The following is a 22146-nucleotide window of genomic DNA, read 5'->3' on the forward strand; positions in this document are numbered from 1 at the left end:
ACCTGATTTTGAGTAAATTAAATTTTGAAACCTCAAAATTGAAATAGGTTTGGCATTTTCTCATCACTGGAAACTACCCATGTTATTAAATAAGAAACCTGAGAACTGTATTTTCCATGAAATTTTTGAAATGCCACAAGTGGCATTAAATGATATTTGGCTATGTCAGTGCAGTCTGGAGTCTCTTTTGGCTGAAATGCTATCCAAAGACAAATGATGCCAATTTGCCTATATGTACTTCATCCTCCAAACCCCACTTTTTTTCCCCTTCATGAACATGTACTGAGATCCATCGCAAGAAAGCTTCCTTAAAGTAATATCATAATAGTCACGTTTCAAAATCAATATGTCAGATATTCCCCATTGGTATTTAAATATGTTCCACGTTCTTCTTTCTGTGGAGTAGTATTAGCAAATTATATTATTCTAATTCACTGATGATTTGCCGTTCCCATCTATTACTATGGAAAAGAAATGACATAAAACATTTATTAAGTTTCTACTATGCGCCTAATAATTAAGAAACAATCCCTATTCTTGAGGACTTTATATTTTATTGGGAGACTGACAGTAAATAGGTTATTAAAATGCAATAGAGGGGCACCTGGGAGGCTCTGTCGGTTAAGTGTCTGATTCTTGATTTTGGCTCAGGTCATGATCTCATGGTTAATGACCTCGAGCCCCGCACCAGGCTGTGAGCTGATGGCACGGAGCCTGCTTGAATTCTGTCTCCCCCTCTCTCTCTGCCCCTCCCCTGCTTGTTCTCTGTCTCTCAAAATAAATAAAAATAAATGTAAGAAAATAACTAAAGTGCAATAGAATGAGCATGGTAACAACTGTATGAACAAAATACTATACAAGGATTCAGAACAGAAGCATCTAATCTAGTGTTAGAGATAAAAGATGCTTAACGCTCACTAAAAATATCTGAAACTATAACCAGAACATTAAAATTTTAAATTATGATTTGTCAATAAATGTCTGTCTAGTTAGGAGAGTAAATTCACTAATTAGCTAGATGTCCTTGAGCAATTTCCTCACTTCATTTTTGTGTTTAAAATAGGAATAATAGTATCAATTACAAAGTACTTTACTAAATATTAAGGGTCCAGTGTGTTTGGTTTAGAAGAAATTCAATTTTTGTTCTCAGATTTGTATATGGAGGTAATAAAAATCAACTGTATATATGCTTAAGTATCAGGGAAATTATGTTAACATAATGGGGTGGAAAATAAAGTTTTATTTATCTTTTGAGTGATTTTATTTAGGATCTGATGGAAAATTTTGTAAATCATGGAAAAACATCATGGATGACATTGTAGCTCAAGGCCATTTTTACTTGAATGCTATTATTTTTAAGCTATTCATAATGGTTTTCTCACAAATACAGTCTGAGCTCTGTAATTTCTCAAAAACTATAGAGTCAATAGTTTACAATCCAAATGGTCTGTTTAATAAGATGGAATCGCTTTTTTATTTAATGGATTATGATTTGCTAGTAGAAAAAAATTTAGATCTATTGTATGTGGTTTTAATAAAACGTGGAAAGTTTACAAAGACTTTGCAGTCTTGAACTTTGTCTTGATTGAAGCTCATACACATTTTACAAGCCTAGTCTATCTTTAGTACAGAAAGAGGTGCCAAGTATGAAGAGTTATGGTCCCTACCCTCAGAAAAATTGATGTGCACATAGTGGAGTGCCAAATGGCATAACATAGGTAATATGTGGTGTTGAGGTCATTGGGTATGGATTAAATATAGAACTACACAGATAAAAAGGTGCTGGTTTTCCCAAAGAAATCTTGTTAATTCCTACTTCTATATTTGTGTCCCTCTAATTCATTCTCTACCCACTGGGTCTCTACACACGGTAACATAAGGTTCTTTAAAAATATTTATTGTATCTTTCAAACTTCTTGCTAAAAACCCTATGATGTCTTCCACTGAACTTGGGAAAAAGACTAAAATGAGTACTATGCTCTATAAAATGTCTCATGATCTGAGCCTTGCCCGTCTCTCCTGTTTTATTTATAAAGTGTCTCCCCCCCGCCACAGCTTCCTTCATCAGACCTGAGCTCGTATGACTCTTCTGTCTTCACAGGTCAAAACTGATTCAGGCTCACAGTTGCTCTTCCCCACCACCCCCCACCCCCACCCCACCAGCTTTTTTTCTTTTTTTTTTCAATATATGATATTTATTGTCAAACTGGTTTCCATACAACACCCAGTGCTCATCCCAAAAGGTGCCCTCCTCAATACCCATCACCCACCCTCCCCTCCCTCCCACCCCCCATCAACCCTCAGTTTGTTCTCAGTTTTTAAGAGTCTCTCATGCTTTGGCTCTCTCCCACTCTAACCTCTTTTTTTTTCTTCCCCTCCCCCATGGGTTTCTGTTAAGTTTCTCCCCCCCCCCAGCTTTTTCAATGTAACATTTTATCATAAGCGTTTTCTTATTTAATTAAATATTTTTAACAAAATGATTTGTAGTAGCAACATAGAAATACATCACATTTTAAATCATTTTGAAGGGATAACTTTAGTTTTTCTCAGCTAAAAAATACTTTCCCTTGTTGGGATAAATTTCTTTTTAACCATCAATTTTCTTTTGCTTTGAACTCATGATTTGGGTAGAGCTGTTTTTGCTCTAAGTACCAGAGGTAGATTCTACTTAGCTTAAACTCTGAGTCAATTTGAGTTAATCAGCAGCAGACACCGGGAATATTGCCCTGAAGGCCCCTATATTATAAAAAAAAAAAAAAAAGAAAGAAAAGAAAAGAAGAAAAGAAGAAGAAGAATAGAATCTACAGGCAAAGAAAGGTTGGAATTTTGAGTCCATCCATTTCTGAAACTAGCTCTAATTCTGATTTTTTCATTTCAAATTTCTTAAAATTTTACATCCAATATCTCAGCAATCTACCTTTGTCCTCATGTCTGATGTGAGATAAAATATTTTATTTATTTATTTATTTATTTATTTATTTATTTATTTATTTATTTATTTTATGCCCCTGGTTCCTGGCACAGAATTCCTAAAACCTTTGCAATTTCCTAAGTGATAAAAATATTAGAAGCATCTTTTTTTCTAATATTTGATCTTGCCCTTAGTTCTTGACACAGAGTTCCTGAAACCCTTTAATTTCCTGGGCTACAGTGAGGTGACTCTGGGTTGGCTTCTGAATGACTCCTGGATGAGGGCTGATCCCTAGAAAGACCAAGCCATGATTTGAAGCTTGGAATTTTCGGCCCCCTGTCCCCCATTCTCTTGAGAAGGGAAGAGGGACTGAAAATAGAGTTAGTGATTGATCATGCCTACATGAGGAAGCCCTATATAAAAATCCCCATTGTATGGGGCTTGGAGAGCTGCCAGGTTGACCAACACATTTGCATATCAGGAGGGTGACACTCCCCAACTCCATAAGGAAAGAAGCTCCTATGCTCAGGACCCTCCCAGACCTCAGCTTATGCATCTCCTCATCTGGCTGCTCATCTGTATTTTTATCATATCCTTTAATAAACTGGTAAACGTGTTGCCCTGGGTTCTGTGAGTCACTTTAGCGAAGGGTGAGAGTACCTTGGAAATCGAGATCGGTAGCCAAGTCAGACAGAAGTTGTGGGTAACCTGGGGACCTACTACTTGCAATTGACATCTAAAAAAGGGTGGAGGCCGTTTTGTGGGACTGAGCCCTTAACTTCTGGGATCTGACACCATCTCCAGGTAGACAGGGTTAGAATTGAGCTAAATTGTAGGACACTCAGCTGGTATCACAGAGAACTGTTTGGTGTGGGAAAAATCTCCACACATCTGGTGTCATTGTTGTGCATTTGTGGTAGTGGTATGAGAGTAAAGGACACCCTCAAGAAAGAAAGACATAAGAGGTAGACTGAACTGAGTTTTTTCTAATATATCGGTTTCTTCCAGGAATTGAGTTAATGTTTCAAAGGGCAAGATTGTTTTTAAATCTTCTGATACATGCTTCCAAGTTGTTTTTAAGAGGTGAGAGTACCCTTCCAAATTCAAAGAAAAACAAAATCTAAGGGAGAAAATAAAATCTTTACCTTACATTCTTCCACTAGTTAGTTACAGGATGTTACTAACTTTTAAGTTGGGAGTGATTTACATATTAGTATATGGGGAAAAAATGACAGGAAATGAACCCATCTGGGGACTGATTAACTCTCAGTGTTCTCAACATTAAGGATATTTAAATGATTATGAATGGATGGAAATCAGTTTTAAGATATTAGGCAATTAAAAAAAGTTCCCAGAAGCCATATATATTGTAGAATGTACTTATTTTTTTCTATGTATTTAATTTTAGTTGACTGTTTTACATTTTGCCTCATAATAGTGGTATAAGGATTATTTTATTTGGTTGGGCCCCTAGGCCTATTCTAAAAGCCAAATGAGAACCATCCAATTAAAACTAAATAGTTAGAGAAATAAGAACTTTAGCAAATTGGTCATTTGGAGGATTATCTGTTTGGTGAATTGACTTTTGAAGAACTGACTTTCAACAAAATGACCTAGACCCAGATCCAGTGGGTCAAATTTTACTGTCTTAGGTTATATGAACAGTCTTTGTTTATGAGACTTTACTAGCCCACAAAAGACCAACTCCAAAACCAAGAAATGGGCATGAAATAAAGAAGGGCAGATTTGGGAAGGGGGGGTATCTGGGTGGCTCAGTCGGCTAAAGCGTCAGACTCGGCATTGGGTTCCACGCAGACAGCTTGGAGCCTGCTTGGGATTCTCTCCCTCTCCCTCTCTCTCTGCCCCTCCTCCTGCCTCAAAATAAATAATAAATTTAAGAAAAGGGCAGATTTTAATTGGACATAAAGAAAAATTGTGCTAATTTTAATTGCGTTGACTTTCAGTATGCTTAGACACTCATCTCTGAAGTTCTTTTCCAGGCCTATGAAGATAATGCCTCTCTTAATCCAATCCAAGGCTAATGGGAAGGTTAAACACAGGGAAATGCTAAAGGATCCAGGAATACATGGAGAGGATAAGTTCAGAGGAATGCAACGAAGGGGAAGGCAAAAGTTCAGAAAGCACTGGCTGGGCACAAAAAGGACAAATGACAAGGGTTTTAAGCATTTCACACTATTATTGGGAGAAGCAGTGTGGACACAGACATAGGACATATGATGCCTATGACTGTTTCTTTAGAGGCACAGCCTGAGCGGAATTTTTGTGCAAATGATTTATTGAGAGAATCGTCTCAGGAGAAAGGGAGTGAGGGAAGCAGGGTGGCAGGAGGAAGTTAAGTAAGCCTGGGTTTGATCTCAGCTGGAATGCAGCTTCAGCATGACCCCAGAGGCAGTCCTGGAACCTGAATCCTACCTCAGAACTGATCCTTTCCTAGCAGTTGGCCATTGCCCAGTGGCTACTGTTAACACCCCACCCACGATTTGTCTGTGGCTTACTTTAGGCACTTGGGGATATTTATACCTACATTTGTGAAATGCAAAGTAGGAGTCATTAGCCATCCCTACCTTTTATGCGTGAGGTAGTTGATAATCTGAGGGAGCTAGATTTTCTATGAATATTTTTATGTTTATTAAAGTACAGGGGCAAAATTGAGAAAAGGTTGACTTTCTTTGGTCATTAAATCATGTTAGAGCTACAGAACTGTTTTCCACTGGTAGATACATTTAGCGGACTAAAGACTTCTTGGGTATATATTTTCTTCTATATGTTTTTTTTAATTTTTAAAATGTCTTTAATTTATTTTGAGGGGGGAGATAGGCAGAGAGAGAGGGAGAGAGAATCCCAAGATGCCAGCACAGAGCCTGACGCGGGGCTCAATCTTACAAACCATGAGATCATGACCTGAGACGAAATCAAGAGATGGACACTTAACTGACTGAGCCACCCAGGTGTCCCTCCCCTAAATTTCTTATATCATTTGTTCCATTAAAGTGTATTTAGATTTATGTGATTATTTTTCTTAACAAGGGCTGTGATTGTTTATTTGAACTTCATCGTGACACATGCAGTGGGACTATAAAATGGTTTTAACCAATCCTGTTTACTTTGTGGGATGGCAAATGAGCTGAGTTAGACCACAAAGTGTTGGGCTGGATTGGAAGACTGGCACATGTTAATTCTGACTGGCTTCAGTAGTGTCTCATTTCAGCTTACCACTGAAACAGTAAACAAGCAGTACAAAGGTTCCATGAATTGAGGATACAAATAATTGACTGCAAAGAGCTTGGCAAAGCCACCCTGCATTTCTTAAGGAGACATGCCTATGGTTTAGGAGTTGGAAGCCTGTAGGTATCGAGAATTCTGCCCAGTGATAGATAATAGCTGACAAATGAAGGTATTTTATCCATTAGATTGGGACAGGGGCCACCTTGGCACTAAGCTCCTCTTTTACCAGTATATAAGACAATTCTTTCTATGCCACAGGTACTGTTTAATTTCTTACTGCTGCATTAGGCCTATTACTATGGGCACACAAACATAATCAGCTTAATTATTGGAGATCTAGGGTGAGTAGGCTAATCGTGGGGTCAAAACTCATAAACTAAATCTATTTCTTGAAAAAAATCCAACTATATAAAAATGTTCTAAATTGTGTGTTAAAGACTGACTCCAACTGACCACAAGACTGATCCATTAGTTTCAGAAAAATTGGTCAAATGCTAAATAATCAGTATGAACCAACCAATATACATAGATTCAGTCACCACTTAGATAGGAATAGAACTCCTAAGGTTCAGTAAATTGGGGCACCTGGGTGGCTCAGTTGGTTAAGTGGCTGACTCTTGGTTTCCTCTCAGGTCATGATCTCATGGTTTGTGAGTTCGAGCCCCATGCTGGGCTCTGTGCTGAGAGTGCGGAGCCTGCTTGGGATTCTCTCTCTCACTCTCTCTCTCTGCCCCTCCCCTGCTTGTGCTCTGTCTCTTATAATAAATAAATAAACTTTAAAAAAAGATACTGGTAAATTACCTTATGTGGAACACAGTAAGCACTTGGAGCATGTATATGGGATGAATCATTCTATTTTCTGTGCAACTTTACTTCAGGAAGTGTTCATACATGTTTTAAAAAATATAATAATGCATTTACCTCACATTATAGTACATCCTGCCTACAAAAAGTAAATGATCATTCATACTATTGTAAGACTATTATTATCAGGAACTCCCTGATGCCAACTAGGAATCCTGTGATTTTTTCCTATTGAGCCCAGGGTGCAAACTTTACTTCTCAAAAAACACCTCTCTTCTCTTACCTCTTTGTCTCTTTCTCAAACACTTACATACATATCTTCTTTGTCAATCAGATTTCAATCTCTAGTTAACTCAGATATTGCTGGATGACAATCCTCTTTAATTGAACTTCCATAGTTCAGTAAAATTTTATGAACAACAGATCTGCCTGTTTTTGTGTGTGTGTGTGTTTATCTGTGCATTTATCTATTCACTCATCAGTGATTGCTTCTTCTGGCTACCACCTAGAATCAGGTCAACAGTGCGTGTGCTCTGCATATTCTTTTGTCATCTAAGACAATTCACTCGTCTCTTACATTGCATTTGTTGTCTACTTGTTTAGGGATAGGAAATCATTATATACCTATTTTCACTAGAAAATTAATCAAGTCAATTTAATACATTGTGGGTTCCTTTTGGAAGGTAGGGGCATACAACTCAAGTCAATTATTTTATCCCTTAATTATACCTATGTAGCATTAAAAGAATTATTCTATAGAGAAATAATTGACAATTTGATTCCTCAGACACATTTCAATACATACTATAATCATGAATTTGATAACCATGACCCCTAAAGTACATTCTTTGAGAAAACGTAATGAAAATTCTTAGCATTATTTCACTGGATTAACAGATTAATAGCAAAACTAAAGAATTTTTTAAATTATGCCAAATTAAATCATTTAGTAAAGAAAATAATAACAGAAGATGAATTTCCACTTCTCAAAAAATATAAGCCATATTTATATATGGGAAAAAACTACTGTTTGGCCTACTTTCTTCTGAAGCCTAGGAAATAATTCAGCAGCAATAACATAAGAGCTTGCTTACTGCATTAAAACATAGAGATTAGTCAAGCACAGGTTGTTCCTAACAATTAGGCTTGATAACTCACAATCACATTCTTCCTGAACATTCTGAGCTTTGATACCATCAATATTTTTTAGTCAAGTTTCAGAATCACCATATTAAGGATTTGAGTTTAAATTATCCATTAACAACTTTCTGGCTGATGATATTGAAATACAACACTCTTGTATCTTCACTTTCACTCATCACCATGCAATATGCTCCTATTTAGTGTTAAAATGGGCTGAGCCATTTTGAGGAGTGTTTTTCTTTAAATACAGCTATTATTCCAGAGTTTTGCCAGCCAGTGACAGAAATCTAACTCCATGGCTTTAAATGGAAAAAAAAAGGAGACTTTTTGGCTCTGATAACTAAACCATGAAAAAGAATGCAATAGCTGAACCCCGTCTCAGTGTCAGATTTCCTCACCATATCCCTTCCTCTGTTTCTAACTGTAAATCCTCTTCAGTCTCTTAGTATCTTGTTTTCACTAGTGACTGTGTCACCTTCTTCTAGATTTGCTTGTGTGGTTCTGCAGATGCCAACTGTACCCTTGGTTTCAAAGTTACATACTTCACAACATAGAAAGCTCCAGACTGTACTACAGGCCTATTGGATCACTGACCTTTTAGGTATAAGATTGTTTTTCCTTTTTTAAATTGAGATAGAATTTGCGTAGCAAAAAAATTCATCTTTTAATGTATAAAATTCAGTGCTTTTTAATATATTCACTCAGTTGTACAACCATTACCACTATCTAATTTGATAACATTAGCTTGTCTTGAAAAGAAATCTTTTATAAACTAGCAGTCAATCCCCATTCCCACCCCCTTTCTTTCCTCAGCCCCTGGAAATCACTAAACTACTTTCTGTCTCTATGGATTTGCCTATTCTGGACCTTTGGTATAAATGGAATTATACAGGAGCTCCTGGGTGGCATACTCAGTTAGGTGTCTGACTCTTGATTTCAGCTGAAGTCGTGATCTCAGGGTCATGAGATTGAGCCCTGAACAATGGGCTCCATAGTGATCGTGGAGCCTGTTTATGACTCTCTCTCTCCCTCTCTCTCTGCCCCTCCCCTTTCTCACTCTCTCTAAAAAGAGAAAGAAGGAAGGAAAGAAGGGAAGAAAGGAAGGGAAAAAAAAGAAAGAAACAAAGAAACAAAGAAAGAAACAAAGAAAGAAAGAAATGAAATGGAGTTATATAATATATGGGATATTTTGTGTCTGACCTTGTGTTTAGCATAATGTTTTCATCCATGTTGTAGCATGCATCAACACTTGTGTGGCTATATAACATTCCACTGTATGGAGAGACTACTTTTGTTTATCGATTTATCAGTTTTTTCTATTTTTTTGGCTATTAAGAATAATTCCACTATAAATATTTGTGTGTAAGTTTTTAAGTGGACACATGTTTTATTTCTCTTGGGTATAGGTCAAAGAGTCAAACTGCTGGATCACATAGTAATTCTGTGTACAACTTTTGAGGAATTGCCAAACTGTTTCTAAATCTACTGTACTATTTTATACTCCCATTAGCAATGTATGAGGGTTCTAATTTCTCCACATTCTCCTCAACATGGTTACTGTCCATTTTTTTATTCTAGCCATCCTAGTAGATATGAACTGGTATCTCGTTGTGGTTTTGATTTGCATCTTCCTGTGGCTGATGATGCTGAGCTTTTGTCATATGCTTATTGCCCATTGTATATCTTCTTTGGAGATATATCTGTTCTTATGCTTTGCCCATTTATTGGGTTATTTGTCTTTTTATTATTGAATTGTGTAAAAACTGTACATACTATAGAGAATAGATCTTTATCACATTTATGGTTTGCAAAAATTCCACGTGCACTTGAGAAGAAGGTGTAGTCTGTTGGCATTGGATGGATTGTTCTATAAATGACTATGTAGCTCTAGTTGGTTTATAGTGTTGTTCAACTCTCTTATTTCCTTCCTATTCTGTCTAGTTGTCCGTTCAGTTACAGAAGTATGGTATTGAAGATTTCATCAATGATTGTTTAACTGCCCATTTTTTCATTCGATGAATCGATGTATGTGTTGTATACATAACAGTATGGACTCTGGTTGACAAACTTTTCCTATCCTTTTATTTTCAATCTATTTGTGTCTTTGAATTTAAAGTGTGTCTTTTATAGACAGCATATAGTTGAACAATGTTTCTTTTTTATCTATTCTGCCAATCTCTGCTTTTGATTGGAGTTTTTAATATATTTACATTGGATGTAATTACTGACAAGGTAGAATTTATGTGTGTCATTTTGCTATTTTCTATATATCTTTTTTTGATTCTGTAGTTCCCCATCACTGCCTTCTGTTGTATTAAATGTGTATTTTCTCGTGTATAATTTTGATTCTGTTGTTTCTTTAAATACATTTTTGAGACATTTTCTTAATGCTTGCCCCAGGTGGTCACAATTAACGTGTTATAACAAACTAATTTGGATCAATACACACTTGATTTAAATAGTTTCCAAAAAATTTGCTCCTATATTGCTCTTTCTCCCATTCTTTATGCTGTTATTTTTATAATATATTTCATTTTTATACATTGAATGCCCATCAACAAAGATTTATAAGTATTGTTTTATGCAGTTGTCTTTAAGATGAGACAAGTGAAAAAAAAGTCACATAAAAGATGAAATGTAAACCGTCCTTTATATTACCCCTGTAGTACTTTTACCAGTGTCCTTTGTTTCTTTACACTGATTGAAGTGTTTTGTCTAGTGTCCTCTTATTTCACCATAAAGGGCTCTCTTCATATTTCTTGTAGGATAAGTTTTCTAGCAACAAATTCTTTCTGTTTTTATGTATCCAGGAATGCCTTAACTTTTTTTTTTTTTGATATTTTAAGGATAGTTTTGTTGGATATGGACTCTTTGGTTGACAAACTTTTTCTTTCAGCGTTTTGAATATGTCATATTCTGGTATCCATGATTTCTGATGATAAATCACCTGTTAATCTTACAGAGGATTTCTTGTGCTCAATGCATTGCTTCTCTTCTGCTCTTGTCAGCTTGTCTTTGACTTTCAACAGCTTGAATGTGATGTGATTAAGTGCAGATCTCTGTGAATATATACAGTTTAGAGGCTGTTGGGCACATACAAGAAGTGCAGATTAATATTTTTTCATGAAATTTGAGAAGTGTTGGGCATTTCTCCAAATACACTTTCTGCCTCTTTCTGTCTTTCCTTTCCTTCTAGTACTCCCATTATACATATGCTGATATACCTCATGGTATCCCACAGGTCTGAGGCCCAGTTCACTTTTCTTTATTATTATTATTATTATTATTTATGTTTCTCAGTGCATTGGCCTGAATATTTGTGTCTCTCCAGAATTTACATGTTGAAATTCTAATGTCCAATATGATGGTATTGGGTGGTGGGGTCTTTGGGAGGAGCCTAGGTCATGACAGTAGTGCTCTCATGAATGGGATTAGTGCTTTACAAAACAGACCCCACAGAACTTCTTAGCCGATTCCACTCTGTGAGGACACAATGAGATGTCTGCAACTGAAAGAGGGACCTCACCTGACCATCCTGGCACCTTAATCCTGGACTTCCAGCCTTCAGAACTGTGAGGAACAAATTTCTGTTGTTTATAAGCTACTTAGTCTGTGGTACAATCCTAAGGGACTGAGACACTCAGACTGGATAATCTCAATTGACCTATCTTTAAAATTTTTATCCATTTATTAATGTTCTCAGTTTGGTGAGATACTGTTCCCATATTTTCCTTTAACTCTTTAGACATGGTTTTCTTTAGTTCATTGGGTAAATTTAAAATAATGATTTAAAATCTTTATTTAGTAAAACTGATGTCTTATTTCCTCAATATAGTTTCTATTGATCTATCACATATTTTTCTTGTGTATAGGTCATACTTTGTTATTTATCCGCATGTTTCATAATCTTCATTCTAAAATTGGACAGTTTAGATAATACAGTGTGGCAACCCTGGAAATTAGATTCTCTCCCATCCATAGGATTTATTGCTGTTGCTGCTTATTGTTGTAGCTATTTGTTTAGTGACTTTCCTGAACTAGCTCTTTAACATTGGTACTGTTTATTGTATGCGGCCTCTGAAGTCTTTGCATAGTAAGCTTGATGGTTAGCTAATACTTGGAGAGAGATTTCCTTAATGCCTTGAATCAATAAATGTCCCATCTTGCTGAGTGGCTGTGTATGCGTTTGGGGACAACCTTCAATATCCATACAGGCAGTTAGCAACTCTGCCTTAGTCTTCATTTCCTGCTCAGGTGCAGTTTCAAGGACAGCCACGGGTCAATGCTTACAGCTTTTCTTCATCTTTCCTGGGCAGGCACAGAGACCTATGCATGCACATAGACTTCTAGATTCCCAGAAATATCTTGGAGATTTTAAAAGCACCCTGTAGACATTTCATTCTCCAGGTTTTTATCTTTTAAGTTTTTCAGTTACCTTGTTGTTTTCCCCAATTGTTATTGCTACATATGACGACTCTAATGTTAAACAACTGCTGCCGATTACTTTTAAAATGCTCCCAGGGAAAAGATGTTCATACTGGATGAACTCTGACTGTAGTCAAATAAAGGAAAGCTTTGGGGATGGATTAAGTAATGGCAGTAATCTGGGCATGGGGCTTTGAAAGAGCTCTCATTCCATTCTGCTCCCTATCATGGCTGCTAGTCTGCTAGTTATCACCATGATTGTGGGACTGATAATTTTTAAGGCTACCATGAAATTTGTGAGAGGGGTCTAGGAATATGAAAAATTAAAATTCCACAAGGCTCACTGATGCTACTGAGATCCAGGCATTTCTTTTAAATAAATACTTTCCAGACTGTTCCAAGCTCTTTGTTCATTTCTGCTAATTTAATTTCTGCTAATTTCTGTTAATTTATTTTTGTTAATTTAAAAATTGATTTTGAAAATGTTTGCCAATGTTCTGGTTGCTTTTATTGAGCAGAGAATATTTGGGGGTTCCTACTCTGCTCTTTCCACTCATGTCATCTGCCATCTGCCACCTAATGTGTGAGAATTTGAGTTTATATTTTCTTCTGGATTACAACCAAGAGCATCTCCACTGATACCCTTCTCCACTCAGTATAATTTATGGCCTCCAGTTCTGACTTTAGATGTCTTTTTGAAGAGCTAGCTCGTAATTAATAAAATCTCGGGATAAAGTCAGATTCACAGAACCTGAGATGTCTCTCCATGTCCTGTACAGTCACTAAGACAAGAGAGTGTTGGTCATCCCTCAGTTGTACCAGCTGAGTTGTCAGATGAAAACCGAAGCGAAACTGTGCTGGCAGGCCCCACCTGGGCCACATTATTAGAGCAGGGAGAAACAGTTTCCTCAAAGTAAAGTGATGTTGTTCTGAACATAGAGAATGAGAAATGAGAATGCGAAATGAGAAACTATGATGTCCTGGTCATTCACAACATGGCAAAATCAGAAGAGAAGCTATATAGTCTTGTCATTCTGCTTTGGTTTCTTCCATGTTCCATACTCCATGTTTGTTATTAAAATAAACTTCAAATCTCAAATTCTATGCATGAACCTCAACTGTGAACTATGACTTCCCTGATCTGTAGGAACAGTGAAAGGCTTTGATATAAGGGATTCTGTTGGGAAGAGGAGGAAATACTAAAGAACAAAATAAATAGCATTCTACTTATCAGAAATTGCATACTATGATTTTTCACAGATAAGAAAAATAATGGCAGAAGATAAGCCGCCAAGTGTCTACTATATTACATGAATTCAAAAATAAGCCAGCAAGCAGAATGTTGGTTTGTTTGTTTTTGGTTAGAAATTCTGATAAAACATATTCATGACTGCATTTTAATCAGTAACTATGTTGCTGTTGAATGTTGTCATAATGCCAAGGCTTAAAGATTTTCATATATTTTTTGTTTATTTTGCTTTTAGAAAAAGCTCTTTTTACCCAATGTATGGATTTTGATAAAAATAGCTTTGAGAAATGATTGTCGAAGTGAGACTCTTATACATAACCAAAAGCCACTCTTACATTTCAATAAAAGATTTCCCTCTGTCCAGTCTCTTAGTTCAAAAATGTTATACACAATTCAGACAATAGTGCTATCAATTAAAACAGTGCAATATCCTTGAAACAAGTTATGATTGGATAAATATTCCAAATGAAGTAGAGAAGGGGATTTTTGATGTCCTTTGTGGCTGATCCTATTTAAGTCTAAGGGTATAACTTAAATGTCTGGATATCCAATAGGAATAGTAAAATAATTATTCTGGTCCTTTCCTGTGTAGAAATAAATATTTCATAACTTTAAGACTGTTAGAAATTCAATATTATTCTATATCCTGGGGTCATTGCCAGTATACTCTTGTGTTTTGGGGTCATTGCCAGTATACTCTTTGGAGCTACAGATAACAAGGAACTGATAATGAAAGTGAGGTATGAACTACAGCTATTTGCTGTGTATTTAACCTCCCTTGCAACTAGACACTCTCAGCAGTAAGACAGAGGTTGTTTCCTTGCCAGGTCCTTATTCGGCTGAACAAAATTTTAGATTTCAAAGACTCTCAGAGATAGACATGGTTTTTCTTGTCACCCAGTCCACGATTTAATTGATACATGAATTTCTCTCAGTCATCTTCAAATGTTATCCTTCATCTTTAGAATACAGTCAATGACTGGAATCCCGATTTCCTAATGACACAAGCCATTCCAATTCCAAATACCTTCTAGAAACTTGTTTGTTGTATAAGCTGCAGTTTGACTTGAGATTTCAAATACTGCACTTAGTTTTGCCCCAGGTAGGTAGGGAAAAATTGAAAGACTTACATACCATACTATTGAGAAATTTCATACTAGGTTACAAAGAAATAATTCAATTTAGATTCTTTCATTGAGTTAATGAACTATAATATTAGAAGACTGATAAAGATATTGCTATTATAGTCCATTAAGATATTTGACAGTTTTTTATTATGATGATGAGAAAATAAGGACTGGGTGGTGGGGTGCCTCAGTGGCTCAGTCAGTCAAGCGTCCAACTCTTGATTTCGGCTCAGGTCATGATCTTAGGGTTGGTGAGTTCAAGCCCTGCATTGGGATCTGTGCTGACAGTGCAGAGCCTGCTTGGGATTCTCTCTCTCCCTCTCTCTGCCCCACCCCCTGCTTTCTCTCTCTCTCTCAACATAAGTAAACTTAAAAAAAGGGGGGGGCGGTAAAATTAATCTATAATAGTTGAGTGAAGAAATGTCCCCCAAAGAATGTTTATTAATGGATTTCTGTTAACTTGGAGTTTCATTGTGAAAGAGCATTTCCTTGAGCTTGTCTCATTCAACAATTTTGTCAATATTTTGCAGTAGAATGATGAAAAGCATATTTATTTATATGTAGATGGCATGACATAGAGAAGAGGAGCTCTTACATGTAATAGCTAACAGAGTCAGAATCCACATGATTATGGCACATTAGATGTATGGGCCAAACCTAATCCTCTAAAATTTTAACAGAGAAAAAAAAAGTCTTAAATAGTGGAGGTCTATAGCTTACAAGCATATGAAGAAAATCTAGGAGTTGTAGGTGACTAAAAGCATATGAATAGCTAATGCAGGGATTAGCACACTAAAACCCAGTCTGTTTTTGTAAATAAAGTTTTACTTTACTGTATTTTGTAAATACTGTTTTTGTAAATAAAGTTTTATTTACTGTATTTCATCCAGCCATGTTCATTCATTTACATATTGTGTCTGTTTTCATGCCACAACAGCATTGAGTATTGCAACAGAACTTCATGTACCTCAACACCTAACATATTTACTACCTGGCCCTTTATGGAAAGACTGTGCTGACCCCTAACCTAATGCAGACAGTTTTTGTTAATAAACATAGAGTGTCCATGTACGGGGGATAATAGCCCCCAGTGTTTTCTGCGCTATTTCCTAGTTTTGTCTTTATTAAAAATTTCAGTCCTGGGCTCCATGTTTTGCTAGGGACATTAACAACTACCCAGAAGACAGGTAAAGGGCCTGCAAAGAAGCCATGTTGAAGACGAGTAGTTAAATACATTGGAAATAATTAGCTTAAAGGAGAGAAAATGAAATCAAGATAGCTATACTTGTTTTAAATAGATGAAAGATAATTATGTAGAAGAGTGATTTGCTATATTCTCAAGCTTCAGAGAGCTTGGAAAAATGGGTTAATGAAATATATAGAGTTAAGGTTTAGCATATTATGACAAAGAATAATCTACCGATGATAATTATCTGAAAATAAAAAGTAGATTCCCATTTGTGGAAAGAATCAAGACCGACAGCTATGTCTGCTTTTTGGAATCAATATACATTGTCTGAGGAACAAGAAGAATTGTACTTTAGATGAATTTTGAGTCCCTACAAATTCTGATACTGACCACCACTCATCTAACACCAGACTTTGTTTTGCGCTGACTGGTTTCCAGCTTTTATTTCCTCTGTTCCCACCCTTGGATCTGTCTGCTTTTGTGGCACACAGCACAAGTTCTAATTACCCTATCCTGACATCTATCTTTGATCTTAGATGCAATAGTACTTTAATTATTTTATCTGAATGATTATAATTCTGGCCTTAGACTATATAGTAGACACCTGGCTCAAATCCAACCCTGTGATCATATTTACTCATGCAACAAAACATGCATTGATCACCTACTATCTATCAGGCATTATTCCAGGACCCAGGGATATAGCAATGTTTATTGTTCATAACTGATCTGAGTCTGGGCAGCATCTTGGATGCACCTTATTTTCTTAACTGCTTGTTGTATAAGAAGGATAATATTCACAGTAGGCTACTATTTTGTACTGTTTAAAGATATTACACGCTTAAGTGATACTACTTGGTAGGTACTGTTCTAAGTAAATCTTTACAAATACTAGGAAATCTTTACAGATACTAGATTATTTAATGCTAGTGACATGTCTACAAAATAGGTTCTATTATTACTTCCATATTACTGATCAGAAAACTGAGACCAAAGAAATTCAATAACTTACCCAAGACTACCAAAAGTGCCAGAACCAGGATTCAAATACAAGCAGTCTAGCTCTAGAATTCCTGTTCATAATCACAAGAAGTTGAGTGAAGTTTCTATTAGTTTAGATGGAAATGTTTTCCCTTTCCTTCCCTCCTTTCTCTGATCTTACTTACATTACCCAGAAAGTCTCTTTCAAGGGAAGCCATCCCACGAGAATACTGAGTCTGAAAACCACATCAACCTTCTGAGTTCTGGGAGGTATTTGTTGGATAAGAGTCTGACAGATCTTAGTATAACTGCAAAGTGGAAATTCAGAACTCTGCTTAACTCCAGCCTAAGTACTGGGTTAAAGAAATGGAGGAGCAAGAGCAAGAGGAAAAGCAGGATGGGAGAGAATGCTGAGTCAGAAATGCAATCTTATAAAAAAAACAAAATTATCTAATGCCCACAAAGAATATTCTTCAGGTACTGTGGTCATTTTTACAAAATATATTGCTCATGTATAAAATTAAAACTCTCAAATAGCTTCCATTAGAAGACCATAAGGGCTGTTTATTTTTCATGCTTATATTATGCCTAGCTGCTGGACATAGCCCATAAAACTAAAGCTGTTTCCTTTGGTAATTCAAGTACTTTACAGGAGCAGAGCAGAATTCATCTATGTATACAGATTTTTAAAAAGGCAGCTTGTATATTAAAGGCTCACTCTTAAGTACATGCTTGTCCACAAGTCTATCTTCCTCCAGGTATTGCCTAAGCTTTTGATCCAATCTTGTATATAGATCTATATATTGGTTTGTCATATGGTTTCCTAATCACCAAAGTTTTTAACTGATCCTTTCACATACCATCATCACTACACTGGACCAGGTAGACACTTCAGAAAAGTCACTCCCTATTCAGTCTTAGTAACATCTTGCTTATGTTTTATACAGTGAAAGGAAAATTCACTGTGCAGATTTTGTCCAGTTGAAATACATAATGAGTTCCTGCCTCCTTTCCTTTCTCCCTGATTCCTCCCCCCCCCCTTTTTCTTGCATGTATCAACTGTCCAATATGTGCTAGGTTCTAGAGCAAAAAAAGTTAGAAAACAGAATCTGGTCCTTTACTTTAGAGCTTATCCCCCAGAGGGGAGTCTCTAGAAAAAGATAACACATACTGTAATGAAGCTATGTCTTGAATACTATTATGTTATAAAACCCAGAGAAAGGGTATTATTTATTATTTATTCGATAAATAATTAACATGTGTCAAATAAGAATTAGACATTGTGTTAGTTGTTGACAGGAGGTGAAGAAGTAGAGACAGATTGTAGACAACTCTTTGAGGAGTTTTGTGGTGGGAAATGGCAGAGAAATTATATCCTAACAGGGTCTAGGGAGGGTAAGTTGGGTGATCAGAAATTAGATTTTTGTGAAGATGGAAAGACAACGGATAATGCACAATAAAAAGGAGGTGATCGAAGGATCAAACTCCTTGAAGAGGTAAGAGGAAGACGGCTGTAGGTCACAAGTGAAGGTGTTGACAGAGAGGTGCAGGAGCTGTGCTTTGATTATAACAGGAGAGAAGATGAGATTTTGTGGCCAGAGACGGTGGGGGGTGGTTATGAAAAGATGAATCCTTTGTCAGCTGCTTGCATCTTTTTTTTTGTATACAGTAAGGTGAATGAAGGTAGGAGGGATGTTGGAGGTACACAGAGAAGGCAAAACAGTTGGTTTAGGCAGCAAAAAAGTGAGTTTACTAGGTGGGTAGTCTTTCTCAGAGTTTTAAGTGCTTATTTGAGATTTCGCTCTTTAATTTGAAGGGAGTCAAAACACAAACTTTTCTTCAGCCAGGTCCCGTGATTTAATATGTACAGTTACAGAGTAAGCAAAAATGGTTGGATTTAATTACTATGGAGCTTTCCAAAGTGAGTCCATCAGAAAGAGGGGTAGTAAACAAGGGTGTTTCTATGGAAGTAGTTATAGTGGAGAGTCATGAAAAATGAGCTAAATGAGAAGGAAAGTGAAACATTACTGAACCATTTTAAAAACACTTTTCAATTTTGCTCATCTGAGCTTCAAAATTTTCCCTCTATTACATGGGTAGGATATGGCTGATAGAGGGGTATGTTTAACAACATCTAAAGGGGATCTTGACCTCAGAGTTTCTTTTTAAATAGCAAAATGAGAATAGCAAAAAAGAAACTTCTAATAAGTTCTATGTTTTAATGACATACACAATGAATTATGAATGATGGATAATACATGCTGATCAGCCTGCAATTTCTTCTGAATCTAAACTGTCGAAAAACTTCAATCCATGAATTTAAGGGAATATGTATGGAACAGAATAAACAGTCTACTGTGCATTCTAATTTGTTGTTATATTTGGTCTAAGATGGTGGCTTTTTGCCTCCAAAACCTTATTAGTTATTACAGAATGTTCTTATTATCTGTTCAATAACTTGGAAATGGCTCTGAGCTACTGTAGCTCTCTGTCTCTTTAGTTTTTGATTTTTGTATGCATCCATGGTCTCTTCATTCCTAATATTTGTTGTGTAAAACCTCCCACTCTTCTATTTTTTTATTACATGGAAAAGATGAATATAGAATCCCCTTCAGTAGAACTATGGACAAAACAATCTAGATCAAATGTTGGCAAACTATAACCCATGGGCTAAACCTGGCCTGCCACTTGCTTTTCTCAATAAAACTTTATTGGAACATAACCACAGTCATTCATTTATGTATTGTCTATGGCAGAGGTGAACGGTCATGACAGAGATCACATGGGTTGCAATTTACTGTCTGACTCTCAACAGAAAATATTTACTGATCTCTGGTTTAGAATAGCATTATGTATATGCCTGAGGTCTAGTAGTGAAAGGTTCTGTTAGTCTCTCTTTAGCAGGTGACTAAAGTGCTGGGACAGAAAGGTAGGTCCCCAAGGACTTCTCTAGCTTACCTGCCTCACCTTCAATGCTGCAGCCAGCTCCTTACAGTTGCCAAGAGTTGTCTGAATCCCTGCTGCTCAGTCTCTGGCTGCCCCAAGGGTTCTCTTGCCCTTGATCAAGACTAAACCTGCAGGCAGAATGGAACAACTTTTCAATTGATTCGGGAGACAATGCCGAGTTTGCTACTCTTAATCCTTTAATTTTGAAATTCTTGTATTTTCCTATGTTTTGAGGAAGGGCAACATGAAGAAAACTGCTTTCCCTAATCTCCATCAGTGAGTAACAGAGTTTAAATCAAACAGACAAGAACTCAGTGCTCTTTACTGAGCTGCAAAGTTCCCACCTCTCACTCCTGCTGGATTATGCATGCATCACAACGTGAATGGAGTTGCTGGGAGTATGATGTTTATTCTCACAATAGGTCTAATGCTGAGTGAAAGAACTAATTGAAAAATCAGAAGAATTTTGTCTTTAAGTGTTCCTGTTAATGATTACATTCATCCATTTGAATTCTGATGAACCGGGTTTTTGCGGTGGAAATTCTTATCACAATGGCCTGACTCTAACTTGTGCCCTGCCTGTGGCTTTGATTTATGACGTGCTTCTTGTTGTTTGCCAGCTCTTTTTGAAACTGCAGAATGGAAAGAAAATGTTTTAAACAATGTCACATCCAGAAGGTGATTTCTGGGAGCTTCGAATGCGAGCTTTAATCTTTCTTCCAGGTTAGCCATCCGCTCAGGCTGCTGAATAGCACTCGGGCTTCTTAGACACATTAGGGATTCTGGACAGGTTTCATCCAGACACCCTTGTGCTCCTTGCCATTCTAATAGTGGCATTTTGTCTCTCAGTGGAATCTTGTCACATTACATTTAGGGGAAGTGATTTGTTTCTAGGCTACAGCTTCCCAAAAGCTATGATCACATGAGTTAACTGATGTTAAATTAATTTCCCAACGTATCCTGTTCGGCAGTCTAAGGAGAAGGAAAGCAGATACTGCTTATTTTTTCTCTTGTATTCCCTTGAATTTTCCTCAAGTTTTTATTGTGCTGGTAAAGATGAAGAAAATGGGAATCGGTGGCAAGGAAAGGAGTTATAAAGGGAGTATCCATGGCAGGACAGTTTTTTGTCGTTTTGTGCTGTGTTGTTTTTAGCCATGGGAGACCTAAAGAAAGCTAAGTCAAAATTCACTAGGGTTTTAGGACTGTGGGCTGCGAATTTAGATGGCATGGTCTTTTAGTGTCTGCTATACCACACATATGTGGAGTGAAGGTATAAACTGGGGAAGAGGTTGGAAAAACATATAGACTGCCATGGAAGTCTTCCCTATTCCTTTTTTTTTTAATTTTTAAATGTTTATTTATTTTTGAGAGGCAGCGGGGAGAGAGAGAGAGAGAGCACAAGCAGGGGAGGTGCAGAGACAGGGAGACACAGAATCTTGAAGCAGGCTTCAGGCTCTGAGCTGTCAGCACAGAGCCTGACATGGGGATCGAACCCACAAACTGTGAGATAATGACCTGAGCCAAAGTCGGATGCTTAACTGACTGAACCACCCACATGCCCCCCTTACCCTATTCTTTTAGAGAAAAACCAGCCTTTCGTTCCTTCCTTCCTTCCTTCCTTCCTTCCTTCCTTCCTTCCTTCCTCCCTCTCTCCCTTCCTCTCCTTCTCTCTCTCTCTCTTTTTGTATGATTGTGACTTAAATATATAAAGTATGTGTGGAGGTTTCTTCACCCTTCTTGTCCAGAACAAGAAACTGCTTGGCAGCAAGAGTATGGAAAGAAAGATGCACTCTATAAAATCTGAGTCAGAAAACACTTACCATAATTGGCAAAATGGGTAGTTTGGGATTTATGTTTGGGATCATCTATTATTTTAAGAGAGTTATACTTTTGATGAAAAGTTTAGGGTTATGTTCTCTCTCTCTCCCCTCTCCCTTCCTCCTTCCTTCTTTCCTTCCTTCCTTCCTTCCTTCCTTCCTTCCTTCCTTCCTTCCTTCCTTTTCTTCCCCCCTTCATTTCTTTCTTTCTCTTTCTTTCTTTCTTTCTTTCTTTCTTTCTTTCTTTCTTTCTTTCTCTTTCTTTCTTTCTTTCTTTCTTTCTTTCTTTCTTTTTCTTTCTTTCTTTC

At 36.8% G+C, this 22146-nt stretch overlaps 1 protein-coding gene across 1 annotated transcript in view; it reads right to left on the minus strand.

Moving 5' to 3' along the window:
- LOC109498986 overlaps positions 1–22146 on the minus strand; it is a 418886-nt gene that overhangs the window by 123712 nt on the left and 273028 nt on the right. The window contains exon 6 of the mRNA XM_045056735.1: positions 20034–20149. The gene's annotated coding sequence lies outside the window, so the exon portion shown is untranslated. The remainder of the gene's footprint in view (positions 1–20033; positions 20150–22146) is intronic.

The sequence above is a fragment of the Felis catus genome, chromosome B1 (genome assembly GCF_018350175.1).
Source record: "Felis catus isolate Fca126 chromosome B1, F.catus_Fca126_mat1.0, whole genome shotgun sequence".
Classification (NCBI taxonomy): domain Eukaryota; kingdom Metazoa; phylum Chordata; class Mammalia; order Carnivora; family Felidae; genus Felis; species Felis catus.